This window comes from Cherax quadricarinatus, chromosome 3, assembly GCF_038502225.1.
Source record: "Cherax quadricarinatus isolate ZL_2023a chromosome 3, ASM3850222v1, whole genome shotgun sequence".
In the NCBI taxonomy this organism is placed as follows: domain Eukaryota; kingdom Metazoa; phylum Arthropoda; class Malacostraca; order Decapoda; family Parastacidae; genus Cherax; species Cherax quadricarinatus.
Window position 1 is genome coordinate 33,759,143 of NC_091294.1, and position 12,419 is coordinate 33,771,561.

Below are 12,419 nucleotides of genomic sequence, written 5' to 3' on the forward strand. Positions count from 1 at the left end.
CATTACCACCACCGCATCTTTACCACCACCACATCACCACCACATCACCACCACATTATTACCACCACCACATCGTTACCTCCATCACATCATTACCTCCCATTACATCAGTTACCACCATCACATCATTACACCCACTACATCATTATAAGCATATCACCACCATCACATCACTTCCACCACCACATCATCACCACCACATCATTACCACCACCACATCATCACCACCATCACATCATTGCCACATCACCTCATTATCACCACCATCACATCATCACCACCACCACATCATCACCACCACATTATCACCACCACCACATGATCATCACCATATCATCACCATCGCCACATCAACATATCACCATCGCCACATCAACATATCACCACCATTACATTATCACCACCACATCACCATTACCACATCACAACATCGTCACCATCACAACTTCATCACCATCGCATCACATCATCACCATCACATAACATCACCATCACCACCATATCACCATCTACGTATATTCGTGCCCATTATTCGTTTCATGCAACTGGCGGATGACAAGCACACATGTCCTTACCCATCACTCTTACACATCCGCTATCATCCCCTCATCCGCCCCGCCCCTTCTCCCCTCCCTCATCTCCCCCCTCTCTCTCTCTCTCTCTCTCTCTCTCTCTCTCTCTCTCTCTCTCTCTCTCTCTCTCTCTCTCTCTCTTTCTCTATCAGTCAAGTTAAATGGTAGGTGTTAAGTTTTGCCTCTGGATAAAGTTACAGCGATTACACACACACACACACACACACACACACACACACACACACACACACACACACACACACACACACACACACACACACACACACACACACACACACACACACACAAACACACACACACACACACACGCACACACACACACACACACACACACACACACACACACACACACACACACACACACACACACACACACACACACACATATACACACAAAATGGTAACTAACACACGCACACATACACATACACATACACACACACACATACACACACATACACACACACACACATACACACACACACACACACACACACCATTAAAAAAAATGAATCTGGACACCAAGAAATGTATTTTGAAAACATCACCTGCAAACTAAAAATAGATTTTTCAAAAAATTATAAGCTGAGGATTCATGTATTTGAATTAGGAATTCCCGAGGAACCTACGTACGCGTTAGGCACCTTGAACGTCACCTTATTGACAAGAACTTGTTTACTTCGAAATAAGAACATGTTGTTCCAGCGGTGATAACTTCGAGTTACGTACAGTGGGTTGGAAACCTCATCTTACTGAAGAATAAAAGTTCCAGTACCGTGGCTAGAACCGGTCGCAGATAACAGTCGCAGAATGAAAGTTCCAGTATCGTGGCTAGAACCGGTTGCAAATAAAAGTCGCAGAATGAAAGTCCCAGTACCGTGGCTAGAACCGGTCGCAGATAAAAGTCGCAGAATGAAAGTTCCAGTACCGTGGCTAGAACCGGTCGCAGATAAAAGTCGCAGAATGAAAGTCCCAGTACCGTGGCTAGAACCGGTCGCAGATGTGTCGAAAAAGGTATAAAATATCGACAAATTGGTGAGTACGACACGTGTGCAGGTGATAAGATACACAGGTACTGCAAATGTGTTTTTTCTCATTCACAGATTGCCCACACCTCACACTGTGCCTTGGCACTGGTCCAGGACCGATCGAAACGTCGTCATATGAGTACTTGCGAAGGGTAACTATTGTGTTTCTTAGCTATTGTTTCCATCGTTCGGTAATCTGCGATGTAAATGGTTTAGAAAAGTCGACAAGTTGAAGAACCAAACGCTTGTGTAATGTAATCTGTGGTGTCGCTGTCTATTCCGGATCATATTTTTTTCTGAATTAGTTTCCAAAAGAAAATTCTATTGGTATTGATTAAATTTTCACCGAAACTGTGCTTGAAAATATTTTAAATGGTTTTCTAGGCTTTCATACGAAGTAATTCTTCTATTTTCTTCAGTTTCTCATAGGCTAAAAGTTGGATTCTTCTTCAGCTCAGTTCGAAGCCTCCTCCTACCACCCTGTTCCAGGGTGACCTGAAACAGAAAAAACGCTTTCATCATCGCTCACTCCATACTAACTTGCCAGAGGAGTACCTACATTGCAGTTCAAACACTGTAACATATCTCCACTCCTCCCTCAGAGAGCAGGCAATGTACCTTCCCACCTCCAGGACTCAAGTCCGATTAACCAGTATCCCTGAATCCCTTCATGAATGTTACTTTGCTCACACTCCACTAATATGATAAAAAAAAAGTTAATATGTAGAACAAATCTCTCTTTTTTGTATAATACGTTTTGCTCTAGGTAGAGCTCTAGAGCTCTTCTTATTCGTTGTAGAGATAATAGATGTATAATTTACTTAATAATAAGCACCATCATATATATATATATATATATATATATGTCGTGCCGAATATGTAAAACTGGTCAATTAGCAAGAACTCGTTTAAAATTACGTCCTTTCTGAAATTTTCTCTTATACGTTTAAAGATATATATTTTTCATTAATGTTAATGTAAAAATTTTTAATTTTAAACCAATAGAATCTTAGAAAACTTACCTAACCTTATTATAACAAGAACAATTTATTTTAGCCTAACCCAACCAAATAGATTTTAGATTTGTTTACAATAATTTAATGCTAAATAAACACAGTGAAATATATTTTTTTTCTTTAGGTTCAGAATGATTTTGGCGAAATTATTGCATACACAAATTTTCACTTGTCCTATATGGCAAGATGAGCGTTGCTATTTAAGCCAAGATCCCAAGTTCTGCCTATTCGGCACGACATATATATATATATATATATATATATATATATATATATATATATATATATATATATATATATATATATATATATATATATATATATTTAATTATATAGGGAAGTACCACCTCTATAGCTGGAATGGGGACCCCTCATCCTCAGAGAAGACAATAAACGTACCTCAGGGAAAACTCAAGGTTCTCCCCGGAGCTGCTTGAATATTTTCTTCTCCTACCACCCCCTATATTTGATATTCTATGTGAACATTTATTAATAAACAAAATACATTTACAGAAAAAAACATAAACATGAATACAATGGCACAATGTATCAAAGATCATGAATTTCCTCCAGCTCCTCCGAGGCTGGACGCGAGCCAAGTGTGCAGCAAGCATTTCCCCTCTGGATGGCGATGCTGAGGCGCTGGAACATGAAAGTGGCTGCCCTTGGATCCCTGGTGGTGTCGATATATATGTATGTCGTGCCGAATAGGCAGAACTTGCCATCTTGGCTTAAATAGCAACGCTCATCTTGCCATATAGGACAAGCGAAAATTTGTGTATGCAATAATTTCGCCAAAATCATTCTGAACCTAACGAAAAAAATATATTTCACTGCGGTTGTTTAGTATTAAATTATTGTAAACACATCTAGAATATATTTAGTTGGGTTAGGCTAAAATAAATTGTTCTTGTTATAATAAGGTTAGGTAAGTTTTCTAAGATTCTTTTGGAGCAAAATTAAAAATGTTTACATTAACATTAATGAAAAAAATATATCTTTAAACGTATAAGAGAAAATTTTAGAAAGGACTTAATTTTAAATGAGTTCTTGCTAACTGACCAGTTTTACATATTCAGCACGACATCTGTATATATATATATATATATATATATATATATATATATATATATATATATATATATATGTCGTGCCGAATAGGCAGAACTTGCCATCTTGGCTTAAATAGCAACGCTCATCTTGCCATATAGGACAAGTGAAAATTTGTGTATGCAAAAATTCCGCCAAAATCATTCTGAACCTAACGAAAAAAATATATTTCATTGTGTTTGTTTAGTATTAAATTACTGTAAACAAATCCAAAATATATTTAGTTGGGTTAGGCTAAAATAAATTGAGCTTGTTATAATATGGTTAGGTAAGTTTTCTAAGATTCTTTTGGTGCAAAATTAAAATTTTTTACATTAACATTAATGAAAAAAATATATCTTTAAGCGTATAAGAGAAAATTTCGGAAAAGACTTAATTTTAAATGAGTTCTTGCTAATTGACCAGTTTTACATATTCGGCACGACTGTATATATATATATATATATATATATATATATATATATATATATATACATATATATATATATATATATATATATATATATATATATATATATATATGTATATATATATATATATATATATATATATATATATATATAATATATATATATATATATATATATATATATATATATATATATATATACATATATATATATATATATGTATATATATATATATATATATATATATATATATATATATATATATATATATATATATATATATATATATATAGTGGAACCTCTGGTCACGAACCATAATTCGTTCCAAAACTTTGGTCGCTACCCGATTTGGTCATGACCTGAACCTAATTTCCCAAATGGATTGTATGTAAATACGATTAATCCGTTCCAGACCCTACGAACTGTACGTAATTTTTTTTTAAAGATTTATAAGCACAAAAACAGTGTAATAGTAAACTAAGTGTAAAAACCTTGAATAACACTGAGACAACTTTGAACAACCGAGTAAACTAACATTGCACGAGTCCTAAGTATTTTAAGGGGGTGTCTAATGGCTGAGCTCCAAAATCCGTTATTTATCGTCCGATCTCTTTCGTTTTTGGTGCACGTTAAGAAGCATCTTTTTTATCATATATTACCCAAGTTTCAATAAGATAGCCCAACAAACAACTGAGAAAAAAAAATATTTACCAAAAATTATATTTGGCAAGCTCTAGCAGGATACTGGCACTGCGAGAAGCTGTTTCGGCACTACCCTACCTGTAATTATGCCAGTTGTAATTACAGCAAGTGGGGAAAATTGGCGCGTGCGAGAAAAATGGCGCGGAATGTGAAAATTGGCATGGAATGTGGAAATTGGCTCGGCTGTGTTTGTTCGTCACCCGATTATTTGTTCATGACCAGATGCAAAAATTTGTCGAACCGATTTGTTCGTGTTTGGAGAAAATGAAGAAGATGAAGGTTAAGACACATGTGCTCGACTGAAGAAGCCTACTGTGTAGGCGAAACGTTTCGGAAATAAAGATACCTACTGATACATGTGTCTTACTCAGCAACTTGTCAGCATAGTATATTATTATAATAACCCAGGTACTGTACCTGTTCACAGGTGCCAGCAATGTCATGTGCAATTCCAAAATTAGTTTTAGATTCACACATCAGTGATATACAAAGGGTAGTGACTGTAAAAGTTCAGCATGACATCAACCTTTTCTGAAACCAATTTAAGCCCCACAGTAGCAATGATAACCAAAAAAAAAAAATAAACGCACTTTATTATGAGATTATTACCTCAAATACTTCATAAGTGACGGCTAATGGAGACACTGATCTTGGTTGCTGGCCTGATCCCGGCTCTTTCTTTTGGGAACTAGGATTATATATTCCTCTTTTTTTACCACAAAGAGAACATTTTATCGTAGCTAGAGTGAATAAGAGGCGATGCTAGTTGATCAGCACATTCAGTCAGTAATCCAGGGATTTGGCAATATAAACACAAATGCAGTATAATGTGATCCTTTATTGACTACGTTTCGCCCACACAGTGGGCTTTTTCAAGTCACAAACAGAACTACCTGGGGTGGAAGGAACGCGAGTATTTATAGTCCGGCTGAGGTCAGGTGAAGAATGCTGCATCTGATGATGTACCGATACATCATCAGATGCAGCATTCTTCACCTGACCTCAGCCGGACTATAAATACTCGCGTTCCTTCCACCCCAGGTAGTTCTGTTTGTGACTTGAAAAAGCCCACTGTGTGGGCGAAACGTAGTCAATAAAGGATCACATTATACTGCATTTGTGTTTATATTGCCATTGTGTCGGTATTTTATACCATTTATTTCCAATCCAGGGATTTAACGAGATTAATTTATGCTTTTCCTGTCACCTCCGAAAATTTGGCCAATTCTTGCAGCTAATCATTCGATCGGTATCAAAGTAGACTGCAAATAGTATTTTCAGTATTTTCCTAATTTTTAGCTACGACAATCACATTTTGTTGATTTATAAGTAGAATTGAGTCTTCGGATAAATACTCCAGTCGGTCTTTATCCGCAAATCACCAGTTTTTTTTTTTTTTTTTTTTTTTTTACTTATTTCCCACAGACAGATGAAAGAGTATTAGATTTTCCTCCGTTCCTTTTTGTGGGTATTAGGAATACATTTGTACCTCCACCAAAGTAGGCATCAGTTGTCTTGTGGTGAACATAGCAAAGCCAAGAGAAATCTGAAGATTTGGTCATGAGCAGTGAACCTGTGCTTGAAATCCAAATGTAATTGTTGAAAACATTTTTGTCCCCGTTGTCTCGGAGTAAGTCATCCCATCATGTGGTGACAAGCTCTGAGCTGTAGGTTGATTTGTATTCCTTCTCCCACGACAGTCGTATGTAAGTTTATAACTCACGAAATCGTAATAACACGATTGCAAACAAACGACGGTACGGATAAGGAGTTTACGACTCACGTGCCATGTGCTCTAACCCCACCCGTGCCGTGATAAGTTCATTTGTACCATTGATCTTGAAGAATGCTCAGTGAGGGTAGAACAGACCTGTGGTCTGTGGTCTTCAAGTAACTGTGTCATCGGCAGCCGCTAATGAATGGCTCGAGGGAAGAGGCAGAATTATAGGTGGGAACGTTCACAAAGATTTCCAGTTGAAAGCTCCAATGCGATAAACGAAAGTAACCACATAAATGTGTCCTGCTCCATATTTACACGGTTCACCACAGTATAGCTTATGTCTTGCACCTCGTTTACAAATCTCTAAAAAGCTTAATAGCTGGCTTAACCCACTCACACATGTTTCACTCATTTAAACTACACCAGAAACATCTCTGTACCCAAAGGGATCATTGTATTTCTTCGGTGAACATTTGTATATCGCCTAACCACCATCCCTTTACACCACCTGATCACCACCACTGCCTCACCACCCCATTCACCACTTCTCAACACCATCTACCCCCTCCTCACCAAGTGCTAGCCCCACCTTACCGAGCCACTTCACAACTTGGCGAGCTTCCCGGAGCTCGTGTTCAAAGCACCATATAATTTTACGCCAAATGAAGAGAGAAATGACAGCTAAATGGTGTCTGGATTTAATTACAATCTCGTAAAACTTGGCTGCTTGCTTCATGGCTGAGTCGTTGGCATGGTCTGACAGGGGTGGATTTGAGGGGCGGATTCGTTTGCTATTTTTTGTGTTGATATTGTGGTAGCAGGGATTGTATATTAGTGTGTGTGTGTGTGTGTGTAATCACCTAGTTGTACTCACATAGTGGTGGTTGCAGGGGTCGATTCACAGCTCATGGCCCCGCCTCTTCACTGGCCGCTACTAGGTCAGTCTTCCTGTTCCACGAGCTTTATCATACCCTTCTTTAAGCTATGTATGGATCCTGTCTCCACTACATAACTTCCCAGGCTATTACACTTCATGACAACTCTGTGACTGAAGAAATACTTCCTAACATCCCTGTGATTCATCTGAGTCTTCAACTTCCAACTGTAACCCCCCTGTTGCTGTGTCCCATCTCTGGAACATCCTGTCTCTGTTCACCTAGTCGATTCCTTTCAGTATTTTATATCTTGTCTTCCAGTGTCGTCAGGTCGATTTCCCTTAACCTCTCCTCGTAGGACATACCCCTTAACTCCGAGACTAGTCTTGTTGCAAACCTTTGCACTTTCTCTAGTTTCCATACATGCTTGGCTAGGTGTGGGTTCCAAACTGGTGCTGCATACTCCAATATGGGCCTAACGTACACGGTGTACAGGGTCTTGAACGATTCCTTATTAAGATGTCGGAATGCTGTTCTGAGGTTTGCCAGGCGCCCGTATGCTGCAGCAGTATCTTGGTTCATGTGCGCCTCAGGAGATGTGCCTGTGTTATCCTCACCCCGAGATCCTTTTCCTTGAGTGAAGTTTGTAGTCTCTGGCTCCCCTAGACTGCTCTCCGTCTATGGTCTTCTTTGCCCTTTCCCAATCTTCATGACTTTGCACTTGGTGGGGTTGAACTCCAGGAGCCCGTTTCTGGACCAGGTCTGCAGCCTGTCCGGATCCCTTTGTAGTTCTGCCTGGTCCTCGTCCGATTGAATTCTTCTCATCAACTTCACATCAACTGCAAACAGGGACACTTCTCAGTCTATTCCTTTATTATACCTGTGTATGTATGTGTGTGTGTGTGTGTGTGTGTGTGTGTGTGTGTGTGTGTGTGTGTGTGTGTGTGTGTGTGTGTGTGCACGTGTGTGTGTACTTTACCATTTGTGTTTGTAGGGGGTTGTTTTCCAGCTCCTGGGCCCCTCCACTGGTGTTCCTCATTCCCTATTTTTTTTAAGCTCATGTCATGTCTTTTTTTTTAGTGTAAATATTAAATTGGATTCTGTATCCTTTCATCATTCATTCCAATTGTCCACCATCATCTGTTTCATCAATCATCTGAGCTTCAAGTTTCAGCTGTGTCGCCTTCATTATTATTTGTATTATTATTAGTAGTAGTAGTGGTAGTAGTATATAAAAACTATTATTTTAATTTTTAAAGGGGTGGAGGGGTAAGCCAGCTGAAGGCCTCGGTCAGATGACCAAAAGCCCCAGTGTCATGTGGAGTTCGATAACGTGGATTGGGTAAGGATACTCACATAGGCAATAATGGAGTATAATTATAATGGAATATATGGGAAGCACCAGGCCCTCCCTGCCTCTCTGCTCTCTATCTTTAGACTGGCTCACGAGATGGTTCCTAGGGGTGAGCGGCGTTCAAAAACACGCTATGGTCAGCTGTAGCAGTGAATAACAAGTGATTCACGCAGACGGTTGGTAGTGAGTCACTGCTGACACTGGTAACTGGTTATTGGGAACTGATACTACTGAGAGCTCGGCGACGCTAACATATGTCGTCCCGACATACAGCTAATACAAACTAGAGACGGCAGGCGTACGGCTGGGGCTGACTCTATACAGTATCAGAGTACACAACAATTGAACATTATAACATACATAAGGAGAATATCGGAATGGAAGCTAACGTAAGTTACTGTAATGCATTACAAGGTATGATATAGAGGGGTAAGCCAGGTGAAAGCCTCGGTCAGATGACCATGAGCCCCAGCTCCGCGTCAGGAAACACTTGTCCTCTTTCTTGACGAATCTTACGCAACTTGTGTCGCCTCCCACTGGTCAGTCAAATCGCAGATAATTATTTGAGAACGTTCAAAGGACAAATTATTCTCTCTTTATCTTTCTTTCTCTCTGTAGGATGTTTATGTCGCTAAGTGAGACATTCTTGATCAGAGGAACTGGAGCTACACTATCAGCGGGTATCTTGATGCTGGCGAGTTGCTCTTGATTCAAGGAAATAACCTCCCTCCCTCCCCTCGACTCAAACCTGTTTACCTCCTATTTTCCTCCAGGTTTAGCTCATCCAAATGAGTATAATAATAATAATAATAATAATAATAATAATAATAATAATAATAATAATAATAATAATAATAATAATAATAATAATTTCCACTCAGTATTCGCTCAGGACTTCTCATTTGGTCAAAAATTTGGTTTTGTGTTTCTGCACTAAATTCTTGCAGGGATGTGCATAAAATAATTTAGCTACGCTGAAAGCAAGGTTGCTGAGCAGCAGAACGTGTAAAGTACTGAGGAAATATTGTATTAAACTGAAAGCACCAGTAGTATGTGTGCGCATTACCTTCTCGAAGAATTCTGGAAGCTCAGAGGAAGATCTCTACCACTACCTTGATTTTTTTTTTTTTATCCTATCGTGGTGGGAGCAGAAATGAGATCATTTTTGTAAGAAAGTTTTCAGTAAACCTTGAAAAATGGTCTGCTTTCACCCGTGTGAAGACATATCAATGGGGCAAAATGGCAGCTGGTTGTCCTTTTCTTCGTCTGGAAAGCCCAGATCCTTCTCAAATCCAGCCACTCTTTTATATATTTCGCCAACTTGATTATAGCAATTTGTGCTAGAGTTTTAATGAGGAGAATTTTATTTTAACGACCATACATGGGTTTTTTTCCCACGAATAAACCAAAATAGACGTACTGGTAATAATTTTAGAATTTGCACATAGAGCCGTATAGTGGACTGGAAAATTACGTAGAAGGGAAGACTGAAAAAAGCTGTATAATCAGAAATCCTTCATAATATACAGAAGTCCTTCATAATATAAATAAATCGTGGATTATATGCTGAAAGACTAAACGTTATACTGAAAACCTATTTGTTTAGTTGTTGTTCTGTACTTATTAAAGGTTAGATGCTGTAAACTTGTGCACCGAAACATTTCTAACTTTACATTGAACTTGTAAGCTCGAAAAGAACCATAATTAACTTCTTTTTCTTCAGTTTTTATTCCCAGTCTTTCTTATTCTCTCTCTGATTTGTCTTTATCTGTTAATACTGAAAGTTAAATTTAATTAGTAAATATAAGCATGCCAAAAAAAAAAAAAAATAAGCTTCATGTGCTTTAATTGTCAACTCAAGAATATATCTGCTAAGTGTTCGTCACGAGACGAGGTACAGAGCCAAGATGAACCTGGAGTTTGTAATCAGTGTCAGAGTGCGGGCAAATATTCGTGTGTATGTATGTGTAATAGGAAACAAGACATGCAATTACCTCTGTATTTTCGCTTCAGGAATCTTGTGGGTATGGCGCGGCTATGGCAGCTACGGCGACACCAGGACGACTATGGCGACGAAGATGAAGATGTCAACGACAGGGACGAGTGTGTTATTGCTGCTCAACCAGCTGATGGCCGCCATGTTGGCTACGTCACTTCCGTTGCCACAACGAATCTCTTCCTTGTTGACCAATCAGAGCCCGGCTCGTCCTCCCGCTCGGGTAAGTGGCCCCCCCATCCCCCTCCAAAAAAAATAAGAAAAGCATATCGTGTAACGAGATCTGTTCACCTTGTCGTCGGCTTCTTTAGATTTTTTATGTGTATGTCTGTTTTACGTATCTTAAAAATAAAAGAAGTAACGTATGACAACCTGGGTTAACAAGGTGTGGAAAGGATGCTGAGTCGACATGAGAGAGTCGGCTACCAGCTCGCCGGTTGCTGCCACCTCACTCTCTGCTGCTGTAGGAGGGAGAGAGAATGCAAAGTTCATTCAGGTTCATTATTCATATTTACAGTTTTACAATAGTCGTATGTAGTAACACGCGTGTATATTACCTAGGATGATCCAGTACAGTCAAATTCGATTTACCTAAATCTTACTCCATTATTACTTATAATTCTTAACAAAAGTAAAATTAAATGAGAATCGTTTAGACACATGTGTAACATCTGGGTATCTTTATTGTAGACGCTTCAACATCCAGTGGCTTTATCAATACAAGTTCTAGGACATAATTTGAAGACAGAAGAACTGTATACAGAAGATGAGGTAATCAGTCCCTCAGCCTTGGAGATGGTGTGGAGAGCACCGTGGTCGTGAAGATTTTAGAGAACAGGCTAGGAGGTCGGCGCTTATATACTAACGCCAGGTGGAAAGGGGGACGTGTAGCAGATGAGAGCATAGTCACTGGTAAGTGGGATTCCCCAGTGGAAGTAGATCAGACCCAAAGAGATGGGTTAGTTGTAGTAGCAGGTAATGTACAAGTCCTCAGAATCAATATTCCATGATGTTGCAGTGTCTCACAAATTGTACAAGAATGGTATGTAATACCGACAATATGATATTTACACACATGTTGCACATGTGTGTAAATATCATCTTGTCGGTATTACATACCATTCTTGTACATAAATGAGAATCACAGTTACATGAATATCAAAGTGAATATTTGGTTGCTTGTATACCTGGAGTATACCTGGAGAGGGTTTCCAGGGTCAGTGCCCCCGTGGCCCGGTCTGAGACCAAGTCAGACATTTATACATTCTTAACATTAACAACAGAAAGCAACACAGGCGAATATATTGGATCAAGGTTATATTGTAAATATATTAACTCTACAAAAACTCACTGTTTTACCTTTATGTTATTTGATGTTAATTTTTTTGAGAAATTTTAGGACTCTCTTGCCATGGGTTCGAGCCCCACCCGCTCTGTGATTTGTTAATGCAATCTCGTGCGGCTTTCTGGGATATCATCGAAGGAATACTTTATGTTTTACAATTAGATACCTCTTCGATTCTCTCTCTCTCTCTCTCTCTCTCTCTCTCTCTCTCTCTCTCTCTCTCTCTCTCTCTCTCTCTCTCTCTCTCTCTCTCTCTCACCGAAAGATTAA

The 12,419-nt window shown here is 38.9% G+C and overlaps 1 long non-coding RNA gene across 1 annotated transcript in view; it reads right to left on the reverse strand.

The window, feature by feature from the left end:
• Positions 1 to 11,020, reverse strand: part of LOC138853909 (uncharacterized) — a 52,488-nt gene extending 41,468 nt beyond the window's left edge. The window contains exon 1 of the long non-coding RNA XR_011393098.1: positions 10,803 to 11,020. This is a non-coding gene — a long non-coding RNA (uncharacterized lncRNA). The remainder of the gene's footprint in view (positions 1 to 10,802) is intronic.
• Between the last annotated feature and the right edge of the window lie 1,399 nt (positions 11,021 to 12,419).